The sequence below is a fragment of the Anoplolepis gracilipes genome, chromosome 8 (assembly GCF_047496725.1).
Source record: "Anoplolepis gracilipes chromosome 8, ASM4749672v1, whole genome shotgun sequence".
Lineage (NCBI taxonomy): Eukaryota > Metazoa > Arthropoda > Insecta > Hymenoptera > Formicidae > Anoplolepis > Anoplolepis gracilipes.
Window position 1 is genome coordinate 11,231,599 of NC_132977.1, and position 12,835 is coordinate 11,244,433.

General features: G+C 37.5%; 1 protein-coding gene across 3 annotated transcripts in view; it reads left to right on the plus strand.

Moving 5' to 3' along the window:
• LOC140668328 (uncharacterized) overlaps positions 1-12,835 on the plus strand; it is an 83,606-nt gene that overhangs the window by 43,000 nt on the left and 27,771 nt on the right. For all 3 annotated transcript variants that reach the window (XM_072897246.1, XM_072897244.1, XM_072897247.1), the window contains one exon: positions 7,616-7,762. The gene's annotated coding sequence lies outside the window, so the exon portion shown is untranslated. The remainder of the gene's footprint in view (positions 1-7,615; positions 7,763-12,835) is intronic.

The window sequence follows — 12,835 nt, forward strand, 5'->3', positions numbered from 1 at the left end:
GTGGAATTGCACGAGCGCGCGACGATTCATTTTAACGATCGTTAACACGAGGAATGGAGAACGCGATGTTACACTTGGCGATCGTTAAAACTTAACGAAATCTCGTCGTTCCCCTTCCGCTTGCGTAGGGAAGGGTAAGGGGGCAGTATGTTACAGAGCGGGTGAGTTTCCCCGCATTTATACGCCTCCGGATCGACACGAGGGAGAGACACGGCGGTAATTGCGTTCTCACTTAACGCAACTGCCGCGCAGCTGGACGAGAGAATCGAAGCCCTTCTTCCCTCCTGTTTTCCAATTTTCGCGCGAGCTATATAACGGGTAGCGAGCTTGACTAGCCACGTCAATCATGGGAAGGTTGCGGGGAAGTCCCGAAATTATCGACGCGCCCCCATGAATGCGTTTCGCATTCGTACGAAAATTCTGGTGTTGCAATTGCGAGTGTCTGGGGGCGATTCCGATCATTTCAACTGACGCGTGGATGCTTTTCAGAAACTGGCACTTTTAAATTAAACACAGTAGTAAAATGGTTGCATTTATATATAAGCTTCGGCATTATCGAGAAACGAGCAACGAACGATGTAAAGTAAAATTATTTTATACAATTATAGAATATTATTTTATTAATTTTTATTATGTAAAGATTTATTTATATAATATTCAAAAAAGTCAAATATCGTTGATGACTTTACTTTTTGTCGTGCTAAACACCTCTCACGCTTATGATGGAGTTATTAACGAAATTAAATTAACTTGTTAGCTTACATGGATTTAATAAGAATTTTGATAAAGCTGTTTTTGATAAACTTGATAGAAACTTTAAACTTAACTCAAACATTTGCTTGCGGCAAGCTATTATCATAATTAAATTCAAGTTGACCGACATTTTGGAAAGACACACCTCAAGGTACACAATTTAAATTTCATCTAACTTTAGTCGTAAAATTATTTCTGTAACTACGTCAATTATTTCTATGACGAAAGTTCGTGTTTTCTATCGTTTTCCAATTTTGTCGCTTTCTCTCAGAGTTCACAAAGTCTTTCATTATTTTAACTGTAACATTCATGATTTGAAAGCTAGAGATTTCACCGGAGGAATTTTGATTGTCTGTCCGTTATCTTTTCATCTTAAAAGATAGTTGAAAACAACCATTACGACATTTTAAAGTTATCCGATTCGTGACGAAATTTGCGACATGTAACGTAAATTTTACAAAGTACATCTGCGCGTGCAGGGCGTATAATTTTTGTAATTTCGACGCAACATCGTATGTGACATTCGCGTGACAAGCTACTACGCGAAAATCGCGACAGAATAAAAGTTCGGAGTTACAGTCCCCGAAGTTTGTGGAAGAGACAAATCTCCTCTGATGCGGAAAGCGTCGAAGCAGAAATACCAAAAATCTGGCGCAAAATTTGCTCGCCAGAAATTGACAGTATTACATATCCGGGAAGCGGACAAATCGATATTTATTGTCGAGGAAATTAACACACGCCCGTTGCATTGTGCAGTAACGATAGTAACAATCACGGCCGAGCAGTCTACAATAGGTTCCCCCAATAGCCCTCATAAATTAGTTCACGTAAAGTGCTGTGCATAATTAAGCGAAGCGCATAAATGACTAACGTGTTGCGATTGGACAAATTAGACGCATATAACAAAGTCATGCATGAATCATTACGAAATTCGCATCTTGATGGTCTATGATTGAACGTCATTAAACTTCACGCTTCAAATGTACGCATTTTCAAATTGAAATTATTCCAAGTATAATATATGTTTCACGAGAAAAGTTATATATTTTGCACACTTAAATTAACAATCGAGTTTAATCTTTTTGTCCCTTATTATATTTTTACTCGCGTTGTACTAAGAATAAACTCGAAATTGAAAAATTCTAGACTCACTGTCGAAAGCTCGTAAATTAACTTTTACGCTGATAATTTACTTTTCTTGTACGTTCTCTTGTGCCCCCCCAGGGAAGTGCGCCCTACAATTTGGGGGCCAATGACCTAAACCAGAGGCGGTTCTAGGGTCAATCAGGGTAATTGTAACTGGAGGGTAAAAGTGTCACAGTAATATTTTCCAATATGACAGGACTAATAACAGTCATCAAATCATTAAAAGCGGTAACACATTTTATAAATATTTACACTGTTGTAATAACGATCAATCAATCAATGTGGTAGCATCGCGACTATAAAAAAGCATCATTTGTATAGATTAAAGTAATTTCAACGTCGCGAATTATTGGTGAATGACAAGCTTTTATTTCATGATGAAAGACGTCAAACACATAAAAGTAATATATATATATATATATATATATATTTTTTTTTTTTAAATTTCTATTTTGATAATTTTTACGTATTTGGCACGTATTTTTCATTCTTTACAAAAGTTTTTTTATATTATTAAATTATTTTGAAAGAAATAATCGCTATTACTTCAAAATTAAAATTGTAATAGATTTGATGTCGAAAATAATAAGATTTGAATATAACGACTACCTAACATTGTTTACGCAATATGATTTAATAATAAGCGATAAATAAGATTAAAATGTAAACCTGCTACACGTTAAAAAAAAAAAAAAAAAATGTAGCATCAAAAGTCAAGAGTGGATCATTTCCGTCTAACGAGCACAGAGTCCAGAATGAGTAGGCGAAAAGAGTAGGTATTCTCTCTCTCAAAATATGAAATGCAAGAGCAGGAATTCACGATAAAGTAACAAGATTTTTTTTTCATCGCGTCGGACGTTCCGACGACAAAATTAATAACAGCCGAGCAAAGCGTAACGTAAAAAGCGCGACGTTAAGACTACCATTTAATTATCCTTGACAGCGAGCAGGTACACGCGTCAGCGTCCGCAAACGAAAGAGACAGGGATCGTATAGTAAAAACCCTCTATGCACTGCATATTTACGCTCTCTTCGCAGAGAGAGAGAGAGAGAGAGGAGCCTTACGGAGGCTACCCTGCGATGCTGCGTCGCACCGCACCGACGGAGATTCATTCCATTTGAAGGTCCGTTACCGAGAGCGAGGTGATACACAGGAACCCGCGATAAATCCCATAATCCACCGTGTCGCGTTAGGAATACGAATCTCTCATAGCGGCGCCACGAGAAAGCGAGAAAGCGGGATGAGCGCGCCGGGCGTGACGTAACGTCGGGGAGGAGAAAGATTGCATTTTTTTTATTAGCCGGAGGGTTACGAGGGGAGGCTAAGGACCTGCCAGAGAGATAGAGAGAAAAGAGAGACAGCGTCTCCATCTTCCACGCAACGTAACGCGGACAAATTACACATCCCGCCAACTCCCCGAGCGCGCATGCGTACGTGTTTGTGTGCTTATAAACGTATATATATATATATATATATATGTGTGTGTGTGTGTGTGTGTGTGCAAACACATACTTGAATCGTTTTCCTTTCTCGTGTAAGGGTAAAAGGAAAGGAGAGAGGAGAGGGGGGGGGGGGAAAGGGAGTTCTTTCCCGCCACGTGTAATACACTCTTATGTCGCGCGTGTGAGGGGACCGCGACCCCTATCCCGCTCAACGTCAGGGTTTGAGGGGGAGGAGGAAGCTCGTCGTTCCATCCCGCCGGACGATTTTGCCGATTTGATGCGCCTCGACCTTCGAAATCGTCGAATCGCTCCTTCGAAACCAGCGGGATATCCTCTCTCTCTCTCTCTCTCTCTCTCTCTCTCTCTCTCTCTTTTCCCCCCTCTCAACTCGCACGATCGACGGCTTCCTCGCGAGGATTCCTTTTCACGGTTAGGTTTGCAAAACCCAGCGCGACGAGGAATTTACGATTCAGGGGCGCTTTACCCCTGTGACCCTCGACGTACGATTCGACCAGGCGAATAAATCGTCAAAGCTCTTTTAAATACAAATCGATCTTTTTCTTTTTTTTAAGTCGTCTTTTTAGTATTTATGAACCTTTGGCGGGATATAATCTCGTTGTAGCAATGCAAAACGTTCGAAAACGGACAGAATTTGAAGAGATTTCTTGTTGAAAGATTGAGTTTTTATTCAAATTTTACTCAACCGCTACTTTGATATTTTTTTTTCTGAAATTGTAATCTTACACGTGTCAAATTTAATGACTAATTATTAATTAAATTATAACAAACTGTACTTTATAGAAGAAAGATATTGTGCTTTATAATTCATCGTAATATACTTTCCTTTGTTTAACGTTATTGTAAATGAAAATTTTTGTAAAATGCTTTAAATCGATACTACAATAATTAAGTGCAAGTTTTCTCGGGGAATTATCTCTGTAACTTTTAAACGTAAACGAGATCATATGTATTAATGTTTTCAATTTACAGTACTTTACAAAATATGTTTCTCTCTCGCAATGAATACACCCGCAAATTCGTATTTGTATCGGATCTCCCACGATCAAATGAGCTCCGCCATGCAGGTTATTTGACGGTAGAAAATCAGAGATACCGCTGTTCATTTATGCAAACTGCTCATTACTCGATTAGTGAAATTATCATAGAAATTATCTGTCGATGCGACAGATAATGATACAATAGGGAAAAACTCAATAACATATATATGTATAGACGACAAATTATCAACACTTATTTAACATACTAAATATGTATGTGTGTGCGTGTATGAGAAAATTTTTGCCCCCCTCTCTCTCTCTCTCTCTCTCTTTCTTTTCTTCTCACATCTTGTTATTTATTCTTCTTAAGTAAAGTATAAAAATTGAAAATTATGTCGAGTTGGATGTAGAAAATATTTAGATTAATTCTTTAGATCAATTTGATGTATGTACAGGACAAATTATTACAACGTTGTTTTGCACACTCACATTAGGAAGACTGTAAATATATCAGAAGTTTATGCTTATATATGACATGTCAGATAGAAATAATTCAGACACTTCCATTTTATACTTATATTTTGTACTCTGGAAATATAATTCTAATGATTTATTACGGACCGGTCGCGCGGGAATCACATTCGAACTATTTATTGAAACACATCGATGCGCGACGGAAATCCGGATCGACGTCTACTTAACGCAGGACTTACGATTTTAACGTAAAATGTAAGGATGATCCGACGATACCGTCCTGTCGACGATGACCCAATTACCGTACTCGTAAAGTGTAACGGCGAAGGACGTGAACCACGTGAAAGCTCCGAGCGGAAACTCGGAAACTTTGTTCCCGTCGTCTTTCAACGTGTTAAGGAGGACATGCGCGATAGAAAGAGATGGAGAGCCGGTCTCTCTACACTCCGGTACAGGATAATTACTTGAGCTCTTCTAATGCTTTGATACCTGAAATATCTATTAACGAAATAATCGAATTAAAACAGGTACACATACGTGTGTATGTGTGTGTGTGTCGTTGTATGCCGAGGCGGACGTAACGAGAGCGCTCGACTTCCGTAGTACATACAGGGAGACGACGTGTTCTTTGGTAATTATTAGTCACGCCGTCGATGGCACAATTTCTATCGTTATCAAAGTACCAAAGTACCGTGATACCGTGGTAAATGCATCTATTACGTCAGAACCATCAAACGTGCAGAAACATCCAATGTCTCTATATAAGGCAATTTTAGGACACTTTGACATGCGGAAAATTTCGATACTTTTATTATTTGACAACATCGTAATATTTGGAATCTTAAAAATGCTGATATCTTTTTGTAAAGATTTTATTATGACGAGGTGAATGGATAAAAATAAATTCCATTTTTCGGAGAATGTTTAAAATGCTTATGTGACAATTTTTATGCAATACAAAGCAAATAAACTTTATGTAGAAAAAGTATCTTTAGGTAACTTCATTTTATTGCATAATCGTATATCATTTAACATTTTACGAAATATCAGAAAATTCCATGAATGTCTAGATCTTTTTTAATTTAAATGAGAAAGAGCACTTTTAGTTTCATGAATATCAAGCAAATTTACTTTTAAGTGTTTATGCTTTCTTTCTTCACTCTTTTGTAACATAAAATAAAGATTAAAGTTATTATTTTCAAGTTTATGAAACATTAAAATAACTAGCTAATTTGTAATTATTATTTTTATGTCCGAACATATCAAATGTTAGCATATTGTTCTAGTTTATCTTATTATGTATAATACAGCTTTTATAAGAAGTTAGTTCTTCCTTAATTAATTAATCTTCGTGATATAACGCGTTATCTGTATTATTAAATCCACATTTTCGCATCGTACATAATGAATATTAAAAATATTAAATTTCTCTAAATTATTAATAACTAGATATCGTGACAATTGGTGAACAATATCCTTCTCTTCCCTGACATTTTACAAATAACAATATCTTGACAGTTTACAGCTGTGACATACTACTCGGGTGTTTCAGCCGGGATAATTTTCAACGTCGCCATATTAATTAGACAGCAAGTATCGCCGGGAATTCCGCGCGTCCGCGAAAGTGGAATTGCAATTGAATTAGTAATATCGATATCACGTTGAATAATGCATGAGGTGATATTCCCCGCTATAACAGCTACGCGCTCGCTATATCGTTACATATATATATATATATATATATATATATATATATATATACGACTTTGGTGGAGTTGCTCCGACCGATGTTGGTTTTAAATAAAACACATTCCTCTTTATGTGTGCGTGTTGCCGCGTATGCACCCCGAGCTCGTTGCGTGTGCACCCCCTTTTCGACTCTCTCTTTCTCTCTCCCTCTCCCTCTTTGTGGCTTCTATAATCAAATTCGAGTCGACGTATCGCCCCGCGAATACGAGAGCGAATGCGCGAGCCTCCACGCATCGGCCTGGATTACTTTCGACAGAATTTATGTCCTACGTCTAATGTGGGCGGTCGGTGGTGACGATAAATGTTCTCCGGAGCGTCCGAACCAACTGCACCACCGCAGCCGGACTTTGTAAACAGGCTTACGCAGCCAAGCTTTTTTATTGCGTTCGTTCGAACGCCCCTTGAACGCTCAGCTAACCGCTAAGCTTGATAAACGACACCCCGAGACTACCCGCGTTATTAGGTTTCGTTCCCCGCCGTCGGCTAGTTTTCTTAATATTAACATAGTTTCGGAGCGGAACTACTGTGCAAACTATCAGCGTCGTACTATGTTATCGTTCTGCAATTAAAACAAATTACTGCGGTGAGAAAATATAACGTCGCATTATATGTGTGATACACTACTACGTAGAGTGCTGTGCAATCTCAGCGTTTGTTATTTCTCGATTTTTAAATATTATAACTTTTTAAATATTTGAGATAGCCTTCTTATAATGATTTCATCATTTGAACACGCATTACGCTACAGAGAATATGAGATATTACATGAGAACGTTTCCCTCTCATGTTATGATAGCAAATATTGTTTCTCTACCGCACTTAATAACCGTGTAAGAAAAAAAAAAAAAAAAAAAAAAAAAAAAAAATTTTCTCGTCGAAACTGTACATTTTGGCAGAATAAGCAGTCGCGATAAAATATAACTGAACAATTTTTTTCACTAATTTGTGTTTGTGTTTGTGCGTGTGTGTATGTGTATAAATATTTTTTCTCTTTAAAAAATTTACTATTAACCATCTAGATTCTGAAATATGTCATACATCTTGTTAACTAGATTATCGTGTTGGGAGCCTGCCTTGTTTGCCCATGAATACATAATACGATGTAATATTCGTGCGAGAATCTCACGGAAAAGTGGAAGAGAGGAAAAATGAAGCGACAGCTGAATTAGACGACCTTAGACAGGATTCTAAAATATAGAGTAAGTAAATGAACACTTATTATAACGTAACTTATAGATAATCATGTTATTAACAGAACCATCCAATTTCGCTGTCGCACTATATATCTTTTGCATATTATAGAGATTCGGTTACATCATCAATGTAACTGTTCTAGTCTAAGAGACAAAACGTATTTATTATTCCCAGATCCGTTTTTCTCTATAATTTTGTATGTTTATTACTTTTATATTGGAAAGAAAAATTAAAATTTATTCGAATTTTTTTATATACAATATATACATATTTCTCCGCGCATGTTTTTATCCCAATCTCGGTAAAACTTGCACGAAAAGCATTACAGCGTCGGTAGAATGTAATAAATCTTTTTTATAGCTTTACTTACATTTCAATCAAGATTAAATTTTCAACCCGATGTGATACATGCAATAAATAATTGAAAATATCATTGACATAATTTGTGATAAAAGGACTTTAAAAAGAACTTTCAAAAGAAAAGTCTCTGAAAAAGATTAGTTTTAACATTTAATTAGAATGTAAATTTGCTAAAATCAAATATGATATTTCACCTTAAAATCTTGATTAGTTTTTGAATCGTGAATGTCGTAAAATTTTTATCGCAGTGCAAATTTAATTGTTAATTGAATCAAGATGAATTTGAAAGACGTCAAAGCGCATATCAAAATACCAAAATTCATAATCGCAATCACTTTATCACTTCTTACAAACAGAATATAAAGTATGATAAGGTCCTGGTAGCAACGCATATCGCATAATGAAAAATTACGTGGTTTTTTTTTTTATCGTTGTGGTAGCGGTAGTTACGTAATTAAGCGTCTCCGTGCTGTTGCCTTATCCAATTTATCGATCCGCTGAGATGCGGTATAGCCCGTGCCAATGTCTACGCTAATTGCAGCAGAACAGGCCACTAAATTATTTAGCTCGCACGTGCTACAACGGAGAGAGCACAGGGTTTGCGCGCGCCGCGTGCGTCTAATAGCGTCCGAGGAAAGAGTGCATGAAACAGAAATAGATACTGATTGCACGTGAAAAGTCCAAATGTAATCGCGCGACCTTTTGTGTTGGCCACTAGTGCGTGCGATAAACTATTTACGGACCAAACGTGAAAAAAAATAATCTATTGAAATAGTAGCAAGCACACATTCACTTATATAATACGTTGGAATTCTTCCTCCAACGTTTTTACAATTGCTGTTTACACAGAGATTTATGAAACAATTATGGAAAATTAATGCAATTCTCTTACTACTTTTCGAGATAATATTTATTGTTAGATGACAAACGATGCATCGCTAACTACAATTCTGCTTATCTTTTACGCGTAGTTAAAAAAACAGGAATTTATTGTTACCGAGCGTTAAAATTAATCAATTACGCTAATTGTATAGAAAAATTTTGATATATTCTATGAGAACCAAAAAAATTGAGAATAAAACCATAATATCATATCGATGATTAATGTGTTAATAAAGTAATACACCTATACATATGTGATGTATTAAATAAGATAATAATTATTTTACTCAAATATTCACATATAATAGAGCCTTCTTTTCTTTTCATCTATTTTTCTAGCCGCGAATATTACGCCAGATCTCGCCGAAGGCAAAAGGTCGACTAACAAAGAGGATATAACAGTGTGCTTTTATACACGAGAAATAAGAAGATGATTCATTTACGTAAATGAATTATTAAACACGTTTGCATTACATTTATATTCATACGTTGACTATCGAGCTCATTTTATGTTAGATATAGACATTATTATTTTCAGATTAACTGCACTCTTGCATATGTTTATCATTTTCCTTGTTGCTTAAAATTACCAATGTGTTTCACAAACGTAAAGATAACTATAAAATTCTTGTTAGAAAAATAATTTTTGAGGTAATAATTTACTTAAACAAACTATTTAAATAATTATAATTATATATTAATTATATATAATATATATATATATATATATATCATTTATATAATAATATATATTTAATATTATTATAATTAATTTACATAATTAATAATATAATATATATATATTATTTATTAAATAAGTATTTTTAATAATGTACCCATATATGTATAACTTTGGAATATTTCCGCCACCGAGTAAAAGAAAACATTAACGTGCTCGGCAACGATGGATATCTGACAAGACAAGTAATGCGGAAAAATTCGTGTTTTCTGCGAAACTCTCACAAAGTTCGGAATTAGCTTCTTTCGGCTGGCTTCCCTCCCAGACAAATGGCGGCATCGCAAAAGTCGGACAGGCGTCCTAATACGGGCTCTCCGTCCAAGGGGAAGCGACACAACGGGGCGAGACTTGTCTAATGGAAACCGAGGATGCCTTAAATCCCAGCTCTCTGACTAATTTATTTGTTGGCCCGTTGGTTGATTCGCACTCGCTCGGTCAAGACGCCGCGCCGTTCTCGCTCTCGCTCGAAAGGCTGTAATTTCAGACACGATTCGCACCAGCAACGAGCCACCCCCGTCGAGACCGTTTACCCCGGAGGTCACGGAAAAATCGATGATCCATTACCGCGGTTACGATTGGTCCCCCGCGGCCCGGTACGCCAATCATTTCGCTCCGTGTGCTCGGCGCCGTCATATCCATCCACATCTCGTTCTGACAGTACCTGATTTACTCCGGGCGTACCCCAGAGAGCAACGTCGAGCACCGTGCTGTCCCTTAGTGCACGCGCTCCAACGGAATTCTTCCTCTCTACGCGCGAATCGCATCGCGCTAACAATAAGTATAATATTACCAGGACCCCGCCGAGATATCTATCGGAAAGATCATTTTCCGGTGTTTAATCGGTAACAATTATTGCCAGAACACGAGCTAGGAAAGCTCTATTGTAACGTGCGCTACGTCATGCAACGTGTTACAATGGCAAATTGTTTGTAAAGAACAACGCGACTTCAATATATATATATATATATATATATTATTATTTATAGTATTTTATAGTAATTTAATGTGTTTGACTTTGTTAAAATGTTTAATCTGAAAAAGCATTCGAAATTGATCTCTTTTTCGACACGTGCCAGACTTCTATATTGAGCTTGCATCTTTGTTCGGAAAACCGATTAACCTTTCTTCGCGTCACGTGCAGGTCCTTTTTCATTCGGAAATATTTACTCACGGCTTTCAGCTGTACTGGAGTTCCAGCCGAGCGTGTTAACGGTGTTACGCAACAGCAAATGCGAGATTATTGATGCATTAGCTGTTTTTTTTTTCGCTTGTGTGATAGAAAAAGAGATTGATCGCATCACCGCTTGCGCCATTTCATTCGAAGAACGATAATCAATATGCATACAGTAATAGGATACAGGATTACCGTCGATTTTAAATAAAAATGCATGATAGTTTTGCACGACACGTGTGCAGTGACAACTTCGATTTCGACCCGGCAGTTCTAATCCACTCTCGCGATTTAGTAGATAGGTAGATGCATTCGTTCGATCGGAAATTTCTTTTACGGCCCAGTTATTTGCATTTCACAATCTATTCTAAGTGAGGCTTCGATTACGAGGCATTTTTATCAGGTGTCCTTCGGACAATGCGCATTGTCATCTACACGCATCGTTAGTCAAGGGGAAGAGACAAATTGCAGTATTGTTTACACGGCGCTTCTTTCTTAACACGTGGCAATAATTATATATTCTTTTCTATTATTTTTTATTAACTCTTCTATAATATCCTGCCTCGAAATACGATCGAGGATTATAATTCTGCCTAATCGTATATTATATTGTCAAAGATTGACTCTTAATTAAGCTGCGCTTATTAAAATTGAATACTAATTTAACTATGCATACATATTGAAAGAAATAGTAAGTTAATCATCTTAAAACTATTCCAATCTCAAAAAATTCAAATATTTGGAAAGAATAGGAAAAAAAATGAGCAAGTTTTTAACACATCTCTGCTTCGTATTCCATATAACAAGCCGAAACTTTAATAGAACAATTGCGGTAATTTCTTTTCATTAATACCGTCATATACCGCCTCTTACGTAATATCGGTTCAATTGTTCGCACTCGCAGTGCGTGGCGTGTGTTTGACAGGTGACGGTGCAATTGTTTGTCGTTAAAGGTTTGGCGGAAAAAAATTCGGCGCCGTTTTCATTAAACGGCGGCTACCCGCCGAACAAAAATTGCGCTTTTCCGCCAGCTGGTCGCCTGATATTAACAACGTAACAATGCGCGCTCGTGAGACCCCTCTGCCCTCCTCCTCCTCCCCCCTTCCTTTCCCCTTCGTTCGTTCCTCGAAAAAAAGTGGACTATAACGGAAGCGATGCGAGCTGCAAAATTGTTTTCATTTCGTGTTGTGCGCGTGTTAACGCGCTCACTTACGCTTTGCTCTGTACGAATTACGCGGGAATTATTCAACGTAATCTAACGGAGCGAGAGAAGAAGGGGAACCGATTTATCGCGGTATGATGTCGCAAAATCGTCTCGTATGTTCTTTGAGAATGAGATTCTCCTTTTGCTGCCTCGAAAACAAAGGCATTGATTATACACTTACACGCGTTTTATTCATAAATTAAGGGGGCGGCGTGATTATTTGGGTCACAATGCAAATGCTAACGATGAAAATGCATGAAGATGCAAAGTGACAGAGTTCGCTAATAACGTCGTCAGAACGGCCGACAAAACGTGAAATATAATATAATCGCACCGAGTGCGACGTAAGAGTTTCAATAATATGTCGACATTCTGTTTATCGTGAACGGGGGCCACGATGGTCGGTTTTATTACTTAAGGCCGTGAGGACAGGGTGTACGACAGAGCTCTCTTTCACGGATAGGAAACACCGTAGTCTCGACAAGGTACACGTATGCGTCGGATCGTGACCAAGCCGTGTGTGCAACGATGTAGTTAATCCCAGGATAAAGCTTGTACACATAAGCGCACATGCGTGATACACGGCGTGCTAAAGATCAGTCCGATACATAGACGCGTATCCTCGGATTTATAGAGCGCCGATTGAATGGAGAAACTGTGCTACGGATCGTAGATCGAGCAGCCGATTTCTCAAGCTGACGGAATGCAAAGCGAACCGATCT